Genomic DNA, 18,666 nt, shown 5'->3' with positions numbered 1-18,666 from the left:
GCACCCTCGTGGCACATAATACACTACAAATGCGATTTTTGTTTTTCCCCCATCCCACGCGCATTCACGTATACCTTCTCTTCAACTGCGCGCAAGCTCAGCATCTTTTTTTTTTTTTTTTTACATTAACGCGGCGAATACAAAATACAAGAGGCAAAGGCGTGAGACGACGACGTGGGAATGACAATCCACACTGGCTCGAGGTACGAGGCACATGTGGGTGAGTCATTTGCGTTTCACCTTAAATATAAAAAAAACAGTCGAGGAAAACAACACTGTAAAAAAGCTCGAGAAAGCCCAAACCGATATCTTCAAGGTAGTTCGTGGTACGGAAAAAAAAAAAAGGAAAATAGACGCAAGACCGCGCATATGTAGCATCGCGAGCATATAAGCACAACACTATGCGTGTACCCGTAGCACGCAAAATAAGAGATAGAGGCCGTATATATACGAGGGAGGGTAAGGAAAACGTTGGCGCATGCATTATTCAGCCAGAAGAGCCTCGAGAAAGGGTACAGCAGGAGCAAATACCCACACACACGGGCGCGAGCTTTATTGGCTCGTCGAGACGGCTATACGGGTGAAATAAGCTTTTCACGTGCGCTCTATATCCATGGGTTACGGTGCAGTGTGGGTTTGTGCACTATATGTTTTAGACCTTGATGCACCTTTGATTCGGAGCACTGCTGTTGCTATTGGTGTTAGCTAAATTTCAGTGATGACGATCGGGCCGCTTATGCCATAATATGGGGATGAAACAAAGATCGGAAGTGGCACCGCAGTTGCACAGTTTGACACTTTCTCGGTTAATCAACGCTAAACGTGACAACACAACGCGTCGCTTGGGATCCAAGGATACTCCAACTTTGGATGTACTTGCAAGTCAACCACAAAGTCGTCTACCCGACTGAACAAACAGCCCGAGGACCATCGAGTATACGCACGGAAAAAAACACGCGCGTCCCTCTCTCGTGAACTAGCAGTGTAGAAACCCTAGTCACCACCTATAACTACGAGCCAAAACCCATAGCGTATACAAACACAAGGCGAGGGCGGTAGAGGAGGAGGGGTGTCGCAGACAATTCACTCCGCAACGAGGGAAAGTCAAAGGAGAAAAGCTCTCGGCCGACCACTGCGTGTATACCCATCGGGGAGTTGGAAAAAAAGGGGTTGCTGGGTCCTCTCTCTTCCGTTGTACTCTGACTTTTTGTTTCCCACACGTGCGTGGACGTTTATATATATATACGCACCACCGTTGCATTTTTTACGACCGCTGTCTGTCCCTCTCCTCGTTCCGTTGTGTATGCAGATGACTCGTGGCCATTCATTTTTCAAGGGCACGGAAGAGAGGACGGTTCGTTTGTACACCCGCGGGTTATTAACATTTATGGGTTTATCGCTACGTACTTGTGTTTTTTTTTGTTCCTCGTTTGCCTTGTTTGTATACCTGTGGTACAGCTTCCAGGCATTTTCGCTCGGGGGGCAATGGCTGTCAGCTACAGGAGGTCAGACGGACTTACCTGATACATTTGGCAGCTGAGGTGGCAGAGGGTGACGATTACAAAGTGGTTGTGCTTTGGGTACTCACCTGTAACAGATTAGAAGAAAAACACGAAATCAATACTCGCGTGAAAAATCAAAGCAAGCCAATAATTTAGTGAGCATATAAGGTACACGCAGTATAAACACAAACAGAGGCAATATCCATCATCGCAACAAGTTGTAAGAAAGTGGGAAACACGGGGTATACTTTGACAATCAAACAAATCCGGCGGGCAATTTTAATTAGCGAGAGAGCCCCGCGGAGCTATTAGAGCGTCTACTCGCCGAGGTCTGGAAAAATAAGACAGCGCCAAAGGAGGGCTTATTGCGTATCTCCGGAATACAACGTCTGGCCGAGGATAGGTTTACTGGCGCAGCACGAAAATATAAAAGGCCATAGGGCTGTGGCGCCTATTTTAGGGCCCGTTTTTCATCGGCGCACGTGCTTCCGTCTCTTTCATTCGGCCGAGTTCTCGTCATCTCTCACGCCCTGCATGCTCTTCGTGTTTCGTCTAGGGATACATGTATACGTGCGTGAATCCAAAAGAGCACGCCATAAGGCATTTCGGATATTAGCAGATGTCTCGCGGCACAGCACGTGCAGTCCCCCGCAATACTTGCTTGTGATACATATTTTCGCGCATCCCCGCGAGAGATACGTGCCGACAAGTGGTGCAGACGCAATATAAGGGCTTGACAAATTTACGGGGAAACCCTCCCATTTTTTTTCCTCTCTCTCTCTGCTCTTGAACGCGCCCGCGAGTTATGGGCGTATAAATATTTAGCTCTCCTTGAATCTTTAATCTGGGCGCGTGCGCGTATTTGCACGCGCGAGCGAGAAACGTTTAATTCTCGAATTTACGTCGCGCGTCGACGCGCCCGTATACGTCTCGCTGTGCTCGGGTATTCATAAGATTTTTGAGAGGGATCTTTTTGTCCTCGTTCGTTGGGGTCGGAGTTTATTTGCCAGTTACTTTTATTCGGGATTTTCAATTTACGAGTCAGCGCTGTTGTTGTACCTGAAGTATAGAAATATCTTTGTTAAAAATCCGAGGAGGCGCGATGGTTGAAAAAAGTCCCGAGCGCGTACTTTGCGCTAATTATCGATAACGACTGTAATTATTCTTGGAGAAAACGAGCGGTCGAGATCGTAGACAAAGGGGGTGGTTGTCCCTTAACGGCCCTTAACTCGCGTGCGAGGCTCTGATTTCCGGGGCACCCGAGATGGCAATAAATTCGCTCATTGTTTTCCCTCCACGTGTTATAATGTACCCGTTGCAGGGGTAGCACTGTACCCAGTGACTTTTTTGAATAATTTTTTAAAATCCAATCATATAATTAAATGGAAGCCTATGGACATCTTTTTAACGTAACACCGGACACAATCACTGGAACTTTGGTGCAATGAAATGCGATTGGCAAAAAGCTTAGTCGAGAGCGATAAAAACTATTGTGGAAAAACAACTCGATGTATGAATATGGACAGGCTGGATGTGCATAATGAATCCCATTACGGAACTACAGATACAGAAAAAAAATCCCCTCGCATCAGCTCGATGTTACAAATCCAATAACGTAATGATCTAGCGGGCGACTGTATGAACGTGCAAATAAAGCACGCACACGCGAACAAGCCTTTTTTATCTTGCATCCTCCCAAAGTTCCGCCTCCGTAATTTCGACAGAGGCCTCCTTTCACTCGGATTTTTGGCGCAGACAAAACACAGAGACCATGGCATCAGAGAGCAGGTTCCACACGGTGCGTATATAATATATTATATATACCCACACGCTTCACGCAAATGTAATCGACAAATTGCATTTTCGGCGAAACGCGCGAGCCATGGGGGCGGGGAAGTCAGACTCTGATGGCCAACGAGCAAAACTCACTCGCAAAGTCCACCCCATGTGTATACACACACCCACAACAGCGGATGCTACCCCTCTGTATATTTTAGCGTCTGGGAATAATCAGCAATCAGCGGCCCTCCCCTTTTCTCTCTCCGCTACACCTACCTTTCGCACTGGCAACAAACTGTGCGCGTGTATACACACACACAGAAAGGAGAAGGCCGAGGAGGAGGACGAAGGGTAGTTGCCCAAAGCTAGACATGCAAATTCTGGAGGGGCTCCCATTCGAGTGGCTCGATGCCCTCTCCCTCCAGTTTAGACTCTCTGCTCCGATCTGACCCTCCTCCTCCTCCTCTCTCAACCGGTACACTGTCATCCATCCACTGGCCTTGCGATGTTTCGTTTCCAAGTGTGGGCTCGTTAGAGGCTGATTTGCTTTTCCACGATGCCCCCACCCATCGAGTTATCCGCGGTTCTTGCAAGCTCTCTGGGCTTACCAACTTATCGAAGCTTTCTTTCGAGATGAGCTCAATCATTTGTGTGTAAACAAAAGTCAGTCCTATAAGTTTTGCAACAAAGCTAAAAAAAAAATAATCCAATGAATTACTCTGAAAATTAAAAAGCGTAAAACGAAAAGCACGCGCTCAGAGAGCTTTCGGGTGCAAGCCCGGGAAACACGTCCAAATTAAAAAAACGACGGAGCTTGTTTTTGAGAGCGCACCTCTGGTTGTCGTTTCGATTTTTCGGCGCGCAAGCTGCTGCCGATGTCCCGCACAGCGAGGGAGAGACGGCCGGTGTACACACGCACTCTACGAGCGAAGCGAACCAAAATTTTGCACCCAAGCTACATATACACACATACACGCGCGCACATAAACTGCGGGTGCAAACAAGCGAGCTGCTGCTAATTCGCGCTGCATCCGGCTTTCTGATTGGACAAATCACCAAAGCGTATTTTCGAATAGAGAAGCTCGTATATATATGTGTGCACCCTATGAAAAGAGGGAAAGAGGACACGGGACGAAGTAAATAAAAAAAAAAAAAAAAGAAAAACCGGGTGCGAATTAACGAGTCCCTTTTTGCAGAATAGAGTGCGTATACGTACATGGCAGGGGGCTTTGTGTGTGTTTGCAGAGGACTGGCGATGCGGAAGAAAGTTTAGACGCGCGTTTGTCGTTCGCACGTATACAAAGCAACAATTTATGACCCAGAGTGACTGAATTTTCGCTTAGGGCAACATAAGCTATCGATTCGAATAAAAATAGTTCATGAAAACACTGATATAATTTGTAAAGACAGTTTTTTTTTATATCATGTCAATCTATCACTATTGAACTCTACTATTACTGGTGATTTATATCGCTTTGTTTTGCTAATTCTGGAAAGTCGAGATGTAGAGACTTAACCATATAATTGGCGAAAAAATTGTTCACGAATCGAGTAACCCGCAACATATATGTTTCATGCATCCAACAGCCGCGTTAACGAGATAGAAATTATACGCACGTGGTAGGTGCGTTTTTCACGATCAGCAGGTGATGATTCGTGCTCGTAGAGATAGGTACAGGTATACGAGTAATTGACAGTTGAGCTGGGGTGCAGCTATCTGACGGTCGCGCTTCTTGCGAACACGAGAGGCTAGAGGACGTGGTTGAGGGTCACGCTTTTGGATCGTGCGGGTCGTTTGATGTGCGTTAGAAAGGCATGCGTTGTACGGTTTTTTTCTCTCTTTTTTTTTTTTTTTCTTTTTTTTTTTCATATGTTTTAAATTCGCTGGGTTCACAGTAAATAGTGACGAAAAAAATTTTTTAGACAAACAGGAGGTTTGATTTTTCTATAAATGCTACAAAATCAACAGAAATGTTTGTTTTCGCGAAAAACAAGCTCACGGTTGTACGTTGGGATAGAAAAAAATTGAAGGCTTTGTAATTAAAAGAGAAAACATGCCTTCTTGCAAACAGTGCGGACGGGGACGAGAACCATTTGTTTGGAAAAACACGTCCAACAAATAAAATACGAAAAAATCATCGACTAGAATACGCACGAAAAATGTATTTAAAAAAACGCTACAATATTTTTCACATTCGTGTTATTGAGCACACCCGAAAAGCGAGTTGGAGAGTAAAAAAGAAAAAAAAATCAGAAAATAAAAGAATTGAAGCAGTCAAGGGACGAGCAAGTCATAAAGACCATAGAGGAAATTGAACCTTGAAAGGAAAAAAAGCGCAAAAAGAGAAGTGGAATCGAGTGAGGGGAAAAAAAGGAATCGTAAAAGTATAAAAGTAAAAGAGATGAAAGCCAATAAAACATGACTCGTGTGCGTTAGCGACATGAGTCAGTCGAAGATATGCCGTTATACTTATATGCGCAGGAAAGGAATCTTCCGTCGATGAAGTCGAGCAGAAATCATGATGATTTTTAGGCCATAAGTGTGTAAGATTGTACGCGCATAGTTTAGAGAAATGACTCGCGAAAAGGAAATGGTGTTCCAAGACTATAAAAAAAAAATACATATTTCGTCGCACCGAGAGCAGTAAAGTTCCAAGCTTGAGTGGGTATTTGACTTTATACGGTACGAATTTTTATTACTAACGTCAGATGACGTCAAAATTTTCATTTTTTCCATACATTTTAATACGCTGATATCGTAGAAGTATTAAATAATGCATTCATAATATAAAAAACGCCACTGCATCCATCAATATGAGCCATTCGTATTAAAAAAAAAAAAAAAAAAAAAAAAAAAGAAATTACACAACCAAAAACCATTACCCAACCAACCCCTACTCGATGGATATACCTACGCACTCAGACACCATTAGCGGGCCTTGAAAAAGCTCCACCCTTGAATTTCAACCTTCTGCACTTCGTATTCCAGAACCGCAAGTCGCAGATAAAGCCATGGTCTCCGGCGCCTCGACTCTCATTTACATCGGCCAATCTGCTAGCGTCAAGAGACAGAGGACCCGCAATCGCCCATAAGGGACGGCGATCAACTCCAACTGGAAATTGATCAAACCACGAGGATTTATGGCCTCTCGAAGGCCTTTTTCATTTTTTTTTTTTTTTTCCCTCTTTCGCTTTACGTTAAAAGGGCGAGAAAGAGAGACTGCTTTTCGGAGAAGCGATAGCTGTTTTCCTTGGCCCGGCTTCGTTCGATTTTCGAAGGTACAAAACTAGTCAATTACTGAGTTCTCGGACGGCGTAAAAATTTAATGGGACCGCAGTTGGATTCGTGCGGCCTCCTCGGAGCCGCGAAAATTAGAAATTCCTAGACACGTTCGTTAATTAAGCCGAGCGCTGCGGTTTTCGCTGAAACGCGCGATTATTTTCCTTTATTTTGACTCTTTGAAAAGGGGACACAACAAAAAAAGTCCACCCACAGAACAAAGAGCGTAAAAACCCAAGAAGCGAAGGCGCCATCCATCAATTTCAGCCATTAATGCTCCATCTGATAATTAAATGGAAATATAATTTATGAAGCTCCTTTGAGCCTCGTGCATTTTTATCGAGATCGCGCATCGAGATTACCGCCAACACGGAAAGTGTACGAAATACCAGTATTTTAAATATTAAAAGAATTTTAAAAAATGTCAAAATTATTAATTGCCGCCCTCGGAATGCGCGCGCGAAACAACTCTATATTTTTAATTTAACGATCAATAATTCACGAAAAATTTTTTTGCCCCTCCCCTCCCATAGACGCGTCAGTAATCAGCGATGAATAAAATACAGCATGACAAATGCGTCGACAGTTTATTATTAGTCGCCCTCACTTACGAGATGAATTTGCTCGGCTCAACTTCATATTTATTCGAGATCGTAATCGCTGAAATCCCCCTGGTGCACTCAAAGAAATCTCCCAGCCACCCTTTTTTTTACGATACCGTGCATCCCACGTATATATATGGATTTAAAAATACACGCAATTAAAATTTATGATTGATTGATGCACCTACCGGTAATGCGCAGCAAAAAAAAAAAAAAAAAAAACTGGCAAGATCTAAACTTTACAAGCATACTTGGAACACTGGATCAAAAATCCACGCAGCATATATTATAATATCTGCACACACCGTAAAAAGTTGAACACTCCGATAGCTGAAACGCGGAATTCCGCGAGAGGAACCACAAGCGGGGACTGAATTAAATGTAACGAAGAGGGAGAAAAAAAAACCAGAGAGAAGGGGGGAGGAGAGAACACACGGGACACCGCAAAATAAAAGCACCGGAATGACGAATGAATCCAAAGTGCATTTTCGCACGAGAGGCCGTCCCTCTTGGAGCTCTCCCACCGAGTCGTCGCGCGACCATCCCCATATATACTTTTTAATTGCCGGGCAGGCGATAAAGCCCTCAAGAAATCATTTATAATTCATATCGACGATCAGCAGCACCGCGAGCCCACATATCCACTCGTTTTATTATCTATCAAAAGCTCTCGCGCTTGTGTGTATGTCGGGGGAGGCTCTCCCTCGGAGCGCCGTATAAAGTTTATGTAACGTCGCGGTGCGCGCGGTCGAGTTCTAAAGTTCGGGTTGACGTTAGCGCGCGTCGGATTATCGCGATTGCCATAAATCGTCGTCGCCTCGGCTCGCGCGCGCGTGTGAGTGGGTCTGCAGCCAAAGCCCCGCTGGGCATCAACGGGAAGACGAAGAAGCGGTGCGTCGGTGTGCGTACACGTGGTCCGATATACTCCTAGGAAGGAAGACGGGATTAGCGATATCTCCCATCCTTTCGCTCCGAGCGAGAACGAGAGACCTCACGGTTTTTCCTACAGCCACGGGCATCGGTGCAGTTTCTTCTCGTGGGACTTTTTGTTAACTCAACACTTTCGTTAACATCCTTGGGAATATCAAGTTTGTTTCTTTTACGTAGCGACGAGTAAAAAGTCAATTAACCGGGACACCCTTACTTTCTCCCCCCAAACTTATACATATACCTACCCATCTCGCTAAACGACTCGAAAGTAAAGCACCTGCGAGGATCTAAGCCTTCTTTGGCGTGGGCTGGTGTGTTTCCGGGCATCGAGTTTTATGGCCCGAACTTTGATGTACCTCGCTTCGCCAGCTGCGTCGCCAAGTTACTTACTCCGCTCTGTACCTATATATATATACCTGCACCTAAAATACACGTACACCCCTCGCGAGCACGGGAGGGAAAGGCGGTGCTTTTAAAGTCTCCGAGTGCCTTCACTGCGACTTGTAAGCGTTTACTCGGTGAAGTTGGGCTTTGCAAGGGGGGTTGTTGCTCTTTTGACGCTTGCACGGATCGTAAAGATTCGCGGGGTTCGGTTGGGTATGATTGTTTTGTGTCAATGGTAAAATTGTCTTTTTTTGGTGATAAAAAAAAAAATGTATGATGTCACGAATCATCGAAGCAAATCCTAATAAAACGAAGAAAAAAAAAAAAAAAAAAAAAGAAAATGCCAACGAGAGGGCGAAAACCGAATCCAACGGGTACTAGTGTTGCAGCTGCTTTCTGTATAAATCAAGCTCGGAGCGCCTCGGCGAGATGAGATCGTAAATAACTCGGGGAAGATTATTTTTAATTAAAAAGGAGAGAACAAAGCTGGCGTCAAATTTTCCCATCTCCGTGTTCATTTCAATTAGCCGAGAGAGAAAGACATAGAGAGACTCCGCTGGACGGAATATAGAATAGACGGAATAGAAGGGGTATAGGAAAATACGCGGGAAAACGCGTTGGGTTATATTTGACAAGAGAAATGTAACGTGGGGATGAAATTTTTCACATCGGAAGATTCATAATATCACTCTCGTGTTACATCGTTTGCAAGCATTGAGTATTTATTATTTCTTCTTGTCTTTCAACAAAGTGTTTATTTTAGTCATGCAATCTCAATTTTACAATGTCTCGTTTGAGAAAAAAAAAAAAAAAAAAAAAAGAGAACTAAGCCTATTACTCCTTTTGGATGGACGAATGAATGCAACGTATAACGCGCGGCTCAAACAGTCTCTGACTACTGAGACTGCCTACACCGACTTTGTCATCTCGGCTGCGACACCTCTCTTAATTTCCTCTTTCTCCCTGGCAAAAAGCGCCAACTCCTCCGAACGCCGCAGCACACCCGTATACGCAAGCGTGTACATTTCGCGTTTGTCTATTTACCCCCCCCCCCCCGTCCTAATCTGCCGCGACTAGAGAAACTCGCTTGTGTGTCTCGCGCACTTGTTCCGCCCTTTCTCCCTTCTGCCATCCTCTGACCCTCCGTATAACGTACACGCGGGTGTCATCGCGCCCCGGGGGCTTATTCTCAAAGTCTTTGTACCCCCACCGCGTTGTTTCTCTTTCACGTGTATCTCGATTTAGTATCGCCCTCCTTTTGCCTCTCTCTTCCGTATACGCACGTACGCGTGTGATCGGCTCTCTCGTAATCCGCGCACGGGCTACTCGTTCATTTCTTATTTCCTCCGCCGTTGCTGTTATATTCCTTCGAGGCCTTTTGTTCGTGTCCACGCATGAGAGAGACAACACACATCGTACACTGCTCACTGCTCGCGTCTTTTTCGGTCACAGCAGCTACTGCTCGGAATTGCCGGATTAAGTGCTCTGTTTACAAACGACTAGCCGAGCTCGACGTGTATTCTTATCTTCCGCGTCATCCGCACGTGCTTCCCGACCGTGTTCTCCTTACCAAAAAAAAAAAGTGATCGTTTGATCGTTGCAAATAGACAAACAAACGACATGGTTTGACTCAACGAGATTTACATTCATTTCCAACTCACATACGCACGCGAGTATTAATACCAAAGAGCCATGTACAATCGCGGAAACGCGTTTTACTTACGAAAATATCAAAAAACGCCCAAATTATTGTCTATATTCTGCAAGGTATGTATGTATGTTTAGCATTTATTTAACAGGAGAAAGTTTTGCGCCAATGCATACCACCAGCACACTGACGCTCTCGAGGAGTTTTCCAGATTTTCCACACGTTGGATTCGCTCGGGAAAGTTTGTTTCGCAGTAGTATCGACAAATGCGTACACAATTATAGCTCTGGACGATAGTAACACGCGCTTACATTCTCTGCGCCCCGAATACCGTGTACACCAAAGTTTAACGTGCACGCGCGAGTGGCGCAACTTTCCACTTATTTATCGCGACGTCGAGGGAAAAATAAATGTATGCAACCATAAGGAGAGCGTGGAATTTTACCATCAACTCAATGACTTCCAAGAAAAAAAAAAAAAAAAAAGAAGGGTACTATGGAATTAAACGCGAAAACAGCAATTGCTGGGCGTCACTTTTTGTTTGCCCCACAGGAGGCAGGGACGTTCCAGCGCGGGTGGTCCAGTTGCGAGGGGGGGGGGAAAGAGAGAGAAAGGCCGAGAGCCGAGGCGTTCGAAGATTCGGTCATTTCACGCGTGGGTGGCGATTCGATCGCACCGGGGCCGTAAAAATATTTTTGTAAAAGTACATAGCATGGATATGAGGTCGAAGAAGTGATTTCAGGCACAACATTCTTCTTCGAGAATCGATTTCGGTAAGCGATGCAACGATGATCCCTGGGTGAGCTTTTCGATGAGAAGGAAAAAAAAAGAAAAAAAAAAAAAGATTTTTACATCCATCAAGCAAAGTCGATCTCTGCCACTCGAGCGATCGGACCTTCGACGTTTCCCGATCCCCTTTAGCCGGCCACTCGAGTACCTAGACTGCAGCAGCACAGCAATCGCAGAAGGCCAAGAAAGCTGCCAGCTCGGTACGCTGTTTCGCACTCTCGGCTGTGTACCTAAACGTCGGATGTGCCGAAGACAGGCGAAAAGGGGGTCAAGAAAATACAATGGGTGGAGGAAAAAACCGGGGGAGCTGTATTTTTCCATCGGCTTTTGTTTCGAGCGTCTAGCTGTTCCTGAGTATACGTACAGAGCGCCCTTTTGAGGGTGTTTTTTTCTCTCTCTCTCTCTCTCTGTTTTTGTTTATTTATTCTAGGGGCACCAGAAAATCCCCGAGAGGATTGACAAATAAACAGGGGCCAGAGTGCCCGGACAAATGTATACCTACCGCGGAGTGGAAGGTGAGATTTCGTGGTTGTTTAGCTTCCGAATGTGTTTGCCCCTGTGTTTTCGGTGCTGTTGTTTTTTTTTCCCGAGAGTTACGGGCTTTGCTGCGCCCAAAGGGGGTTGTAGGGGCTCAATTAAAAAAATTACTCATCTCAAACCTCGATTCTCTCGCGACAAAGATGAAACTATATCGGTCGAGTCTAGAAGCGCGCTTTTACATCCGTAGTTCAGCCTAGCGAACAGTCGTAACGAGAAGGTACGCCAAAGCCACGCAGTTAAAATATTCCGCGTTTCTGCGCAACTTCTATGGAAAGGGGAGACGTATACGCGTACATTTCCCCCTGATGTCTCGAAAGCGTCTACAGGTGTATTTTTTTCTCCGCTGCTAGTGTTTCAAGTGGCAAAACGGCCAGGAGAGGAAAGAAAAAAGGGGCAGGTATGTATATATATACCTGCGCTAAAACGTTACCGAGTCGCAGGGGGTGTATTCAATTAAATTTAATAATCCCAGATGGAAAACGGCGCAGTTACGTCGCGGGAAATAACACGGCGTTTAGCCAAAGCGAGGGAGAAGGGATTAGTGGAAAAAGAAATAAAGAAACAACCGGTGCAAGTGTAATGGGGGTGGTTTCTCCCCCCCCCCTCTTTAAACAACGCACTCTGCGGCTTCGGGATTTCTGATTGCCATTGTGCGCTTTGAGTTGGCACACACGCCCGAGCACTTACGATTGAATCCTTGATGATGCATGGGCTCATGCATATGCGCCAGCGTCATCGAGGCGCGTGAAAGGGCTGCTGCGGGAGTGTACCGTGTGTGTGTGTATATGCAAGCACGTCAAGGGCTCAATTAACGAGCGACGTAACGAAGCCCGGCACGCGAACAGGTGAGCTTTTTTGCTCTTTTGGCTCGAGTGGTTTTTTTTTTTTTTTTTTTTCTTACCCTTTGAACTCGTTGCTGCGCGTGATTCTTTAGTTGGATGCATTGCTTGGAGTTTATACACGTGCAGCAAAAAATTCGCGACTTTCTAATTTGTCACGAACCCGTAGAGCTTTATGAATTCCCTCGAAGGACTTGACGAGGATTCATGAAGCTGAAACTCTTATAGTTACGGAAGTCTCGTAAGCGCTTAGCTCCTCAAGCAGTGTCCTTTAAGTTGGCCATCCTTAACGGAGCAACAAGATCAATTTCGATAAAAAAAAAAAAAAAAAAAAAACTGTATCTCCAAAACACCCCAAGAGGCTATTCCCTGCAGCTATAAATAAAAGTTAGCTTCGCAGAGCATCATAGTGTCCCCTCGAAATAGCCGTGGGGCACGTGGGGCATCGGGAGCGATGCATATCCGCGTCGTCCGAGATTCGAAAATTCCCTGCGACAAGCCCCTCTCCCCTTTCTGTACCATCCACTTTTAGCAAAGTGTCCAAAAAACTTTAGCATCCGTTTATATATACGTAAAGGACAATCTTCGGAGATCAAGCGAGCGGGGCCGATATACAACGCGTAGATAGCAAAGGCGACGTCGAACCCTCGGAAATCGCGGATGATGGATCGCCAAAGTTTCCCTCTCTACGTAACCCACCCTCGCCGCTTCGTGTATATACATATATGTATACTTGTATAGAAACGATGAATATCGGCGCTCAAATGCGAGAGGCCGAGCGAGCGATAGACTCCCTCCCTCTATCTTTCTTCTTTCCGCGCTGAGCTTTCCCATACCACCCCCCGGGTCCTCTGTGAGCTACACCCACTACTTTCCATCTGGCTTCCATTTTGGCCCTCTAAGTTATTGGACCCCCTCGGCCGACATCCGCGAAATTTCACGTGGATGAGGACGAACGGGGATACTTTTTACCTCGGCTCACTCTTTTGGAGCTCTCTCTCTCTCTCTCGGCCACCGATGCGGAGCTGGCGGTTTTTTTGCAAACCTCGAGCTTTTTTTTTTTTTCTTCCACCCCCTTTGGCCCAATTATCCAGAGTGGTACTTTTTTTTTTCAACTCGGCTATCCCGGTAAGTCAATCAAGAGATCAAGCTCGCGGAGCTGATTGAAAAATATTTTTTCCTCCGATTTGCGTAGCGTTTGAGCGGAATATGTTTCGCTGATTGGTATTTGACGTTGCTGAGAGAGAGGAGGTAGGAGAAAAATTCCTGGGAGCACACAAGGAGTTGAGGAAACGCGAGAAGGGTTACGAGAGTTGGCGTGCGTTTGACTGTACGGGCGGTGCGCCGTTGAGAAAAGATGAGATCGAAGCGACGCGGATGGAAAAGAGGCGAGAGAAGGGCGAAAAAAGCTTGATCGGTAGCGAATTGAGTCGGTGTATCAGAAAATGATGATGCGGGGGTGGGAGAGGGCGCCGTGATGAAAAATGGCGAGCCAAGTCGGTAGGAACGAAATGCATGGATTGGTTTGGCCCCGGGGCGAGTTACTTGCTCTGGCGTAGACGTGCCCGTGATGGATTACCGCAGCGGCTGAGCTACCGTGCATGTGCGTATATAATACACGCACGGTGAAGGTATTACTGCCGAGAGCCGAGATTTCCTCGATGATGCCCTTTACTTTTGACGGCTGCTGGAAATTTTTTTTTTTCCCATCCCTCTCTCTCTTTTTTTCAAAGTAGGGCTGATGGGAAAAGATGCTCAATTGGAAATAGCACGATCGTGGTGCACCGGAGCTCTGTATTTTTGAGCGAACGAGGGCAGATGCTCCGATAGAGTGTGAAAGGGGAAAGCTGTGTCACCAGAGTTTTCCTCGGCGTACCTCAATAATAACACGCGCAAAACAAAACACAGAGAGAGAAAGCACCGAAATCAGTGGGGCTGAATAATCACTCCGTTTCCTCCCGAATCCCAGGCCCGAAGAAACAATCCCCTTTCCTATCGAGCCACCGGCAATTTGGTATTCAAACACGCGTAAGGAGTCCCCATCTTCTTCTCCTTGCCCATATAGCAAGCTCGCCGATACAGGTGTATACTCATGTGCGGAACAAACAATCGTCGCTGTGTCTCGTATATTGCGTAAGCGCACCCGTGCCTAGTGCGCCATTGTCTCACCCCTTGGTTAGACTGTGCATGTATTTACGCGTGCGTATACCACTCCGATGATGGGAAAAGGTTCACGTAGTCGGACTACTATACATACCCATAGCGCCGAGAGGAAACGAGCCGAAGAACGCGTCTGGCTGGATAATTAAGACATTCGAGATGAATAGGTGTATAATATATACCAGTGGGCCCTAATTACACGATGTGTACCAGGGGCAGGTGGGGAAGGCCAAATAAAAGTTCAATACTTAATAACATAATTTCGCGGTGAGGGCTGCGAGCACGCGATCGATCGCCAAGTGTACCACGAGCATTGCAGCCGAGCCCTTTGGGAATTTCGCGATTATTGGGACACCCAAAGGCGTTGCTTCGATACCCGCGAACCGACTGCCGATGTATTTACACGCACCGTCGGTCCTTGAGGGGGGTCCTGCGTGAAAATCTTAAATAACGCGTGCGTACGATCCCGAGGGGCCCGCACACACCGCCTCTCCTCTCTTTCTTCTCGCGTCTTCGTCCGGCTGAGCGAATCGCGGCAACCTCCAGACGGACGTAATGAGACGTTGCGCGACTGAATCCCTCTCCGGGTAGTTGCATACCAGCTCGAGTCTCGGCGATACAGGTGGTCCGGCGTGACCTTTGAGCGCACGCGTGGAATTTCGGGCACGCGAAATGGAAAGTTGGCGCTCGCAGGCGAGAAAAGCTTATCATTCAAGGAGCAATGGCTATAAAATTTTCAAGATATTCGAAAAACATTTTCGACTATCACCAGATACACACGTTTTTTCTTTTAATCGTCAAGTGATACGATTGATCACTCTCTGTTAGTTCTTAGACACTTTGGACATGGTTAAGAAGAAGTGGTGTCTCGAAATCGATGCGCACTCACTTACCAACGGTACTATATATGTCAACCAACTCAAATTCTAAATCCTTAAAGTGCCGATACATGATGTATCCGATTCATTCGTACTTGGAACATAAAAAAAAAAGAATTTCCTCGTTGAAAAACCCCGAGCTTCCGTAACATTATATAATTACAACCCAAAGCACGATTATTCATCTTCGAAAGTACATCATTCACACCAACGGAACCAGAGTCAAACCGGTTGCACGCAATCAACGTATGAAATCGTCTTCATAATGTCCCGATTATTTATCGTTTTTACGCGGATCGCACTCGCGCTTCCCCTCTCGCGCCCGTGTGCGCCACTCGCGATCCTCTCTCATTTCCGTCTGAAATAAATCCTCGTGTGCAAAAAATACATACACCTCCATCTCTCTCGTGGCTGCATCACCACACCCGACTCGTTATTAATCGCCCCTGTATTTTTACCATCGAATTAAATATATATACAACTAGCAGCGCAAAGAGACCATAGACCTCGAGGGAGGAGGAGGGGAAAATAGATACACACCCAAGCGACGTCATTTGACGACGAAGGAGGCGCTTTATCGATGCCGAGCTGCGTAACTCGCGATCCTTCGTGCGACCACTTGGAGCGCCCGTGTGCTCGTATATACATAAAATAAAAGGTCCGATCGCCGGGCAAAAAGGAGAGTAGAGTTGCATCTATGATTTACAACGGGCGTGTGCGCGGGACCTGTCCACCGAGTGTGGCAAAAAAAGCACACGTGTACGGGAATCGATTAGAGGAGCCCCCGGCGATCCTTCATCTCGTCCTACGGTGCAATTCGCGCGAGAATTACGACAATAAATTATATCCACCTCGATCGGGTCTTTTTTTTTTTTTATTCTCCATGGCTGCTTATTTTTTTCCTGACTCGCATCGCTGTCGCGACAATCGAAGATCACCCGCTCGAGGGGTAGGGCTCCCCATATCATCGTCTATTGCTTTTTGCGGGGCGCCGTAGGAATCTTTTATACGTTATATATGTCAGACGTGCATGTATCGACATGTAATACAACTTACGGTTTTAAGGGCTGAAGCAAGGAGAACAGTGAAACGCTGAGTACTCACCTGAAACATAAAAAATATCGAGGTATATTGATACGGACTCTTACGTTAAAAGATTCATTTTAATAGAAAAAAATGATGAAACGTTGGGTATTTTATGTCTTGGGGGGGAGCAGTAAGAGGATGGACACAAATGTAACGTTGTGTTTTACGATGACGAGGAGCAGTAGGAGTGCCGACAACGTTTTCCACTATGGCCCGTTCACCCACACGTATAACTTGAGAGGGATGGAGGCCAAAACAAAAGGGAAGCACTTGCAGATATACGTTTTAATAAAACACCGCCGCCACCCTCCAGCCCCTTATGTACCTACACGCGTACATAAACACGTCTCGCCATCTTTCCCTCTTATTCCCGCTCGGGGACAAAAAATGCCGGATCATCCCACGACTTATACATCTCAGCGAGTCCGCTTTAATGGAAGGTGGCAGTGGGCATACTAATACGTCCATGTGAAAGGACAAAGGGGGGTGGGGCACGTATAAGCGTGAAAAATCTCTCAGACGCGGAAATCAGCGGGATAAGCGAGGAGAGCCCACTTCCTTCCTATCGTAATTTTCTTCCCCCTCCTCTTCGGGCTTGGCTCGCGCTTGTTGTTACACTACTGGCAGGGCAAAAATTTTTACGGGCTCCTCCGATATGTGTGCCACATCCCCCTCGTGTGGCATAAATCACCCCGTACGAGGCTGCGATAAACAAGAAGCGCCCACTGACATCGTTTCTCTCCCACCCTCTTCGACGCTACACTGCCAAAGGTAGAGATGAGGGTTCTTTTTTTTTTTTTTTTTTTTTGCGTCGTCGTCTGCCCCAGAGGCTCGAATCTTTTAGAGAAGCTTTTATTCCGCTCCCCGGCACATCCCTGTGCTCTGGTAAGCTCGTACGCGGAGGAAAAAAGGCATTGGCCGTTAAGAGGTCGGCGTCAGCCGATTCGATCAAAAAATTACTTCGTCGGCCCTTTTAATTTTCCCGAGGCGCGGGCCGTAGAAATTGCGTTAAAACAAAAAGCAGTGGCGAGCCGAGCTTTTTCGAAAGGAAAAAAAGGGGGGAAAATCCGCTCTCGATAAATCAATTCTAAACCGCTAAGGCAAATAAAACACTCGGCCTCGCGCTTAGGAGATTGTATCTGTTCGATCGGCTTCTATCGAGTTACGCCATTAAGGCTAATCGACGGTATCTCCCTTTTATCGTGGCACCGAAAATTTTTTCACAAAACCACTACCCTCGCTCGTTTTATTATCTCATTGTTTTTTTTTTCTCCTCCCTTTTTTTTTTTTTTTTTTTATCGTTAAGCTATGTCGTCCTCGCGTATATAATACATCCCTCGTGCTCGTGCAATTAATTTATTGTCGGCACTTTCGAGCACCGGCAGCAGCAACGGGCGCTGAAACTTCATTGCGGATTAGTCGCGTAGTGGGCCTTTAATGCGCGTCACTTATCACTTTTACGAGCACCGTTACGTACCGTCTAAATATTACAGTGTTAAATTTACTTTTATTGCTTATTTTTCGATGGAATTTATATGAACTTTAACTACCCGAGCTCGCCTCCTTCTTTCGCCTTTTCCTCCCTTCCTTTTTCATACACATACACGCGTCGTGCCGTTAGATTTCCAATCAAGGTGATGAATCGTAATTTTGAATTATTGCACCGCGAGGTCGGTCGGAATTCGGGATCGCTGGAATAAGCGGGTATGAAAATTTATAGACGCGGACACGAGGATGAGTGTGATGATGAAAAAAAAAAAAAAAAAAAAAAAAAAAAGACGAAAGTGGACACGCTGGAAAGTAACGCTGACGAATGGAGCTTTTCCCCTCACCGACTCCATGAGCACACCCAGTGCGGAGGATAATGCGAATCTGCGGCGAAGGGTATAACCTCCTTTTATTTTCCAGTTATTATTTCCCAACCTTTGCACATCACCGTCCCGAGTCGTTCAAGTTTTCACACAGCGCGGGAAAGACCTCCTGTACCCACTGCCATCCATTCTTGCAAAGACACATTTCTCATCCACTCCGCGGTTAGTATCAGATCGCAAAATAAATGCACATCAGTCCGCAATTAATGGAATTTTATTTCTCACGGTTGAAAAATGTCCCCTTCCCTCCACCTCCTTCGAGACTAGCTCCAGAGGCACGGAGTTGACGGTGTAGGTGCTTGTCCTTTCTTCGAGGCGGCGGAAAAGAGAGTAGCGCAAAAAAAAAAAGGAAAAGTAGAAAAAAAGAGACATCAGAGG

General features: G+C 46.0%; 1 protein-coding gene across 1 annotated transcript in view; it reads right to left on the bottom strand.

The window, feature by feature from the left end:
* Ten-m (teneurin transmembrane protein Ten-m) overlaps positions 1 to 18,666 on the bottom strand; it is a 308,702-nt gene that overhangs the window by 250,501 nt on the left and 39,535 nt on the right. The window lies entirely within an intron of this gene.

The sequence above is a fragment of the Copidosoma floridanum genome, unplaced genomic scaffold (assembly GCF_036245765.1).
Source record: "Copidosoma floridanum isolate Cflo_tuat_1 unplaced genomic scaffold, Cflo_Japanese_pri ptg000006l, whole genome shotgun sequence".
NCBI lineage: Eukaryota > Metazoa > Arthropoda > Insecta > Hymenoptera > Encyrtidae > Copidosoma > Copidosoma floridanum.
This window is presented reverse-complemented; position numbering and strand designations above follow the sequence as displayed.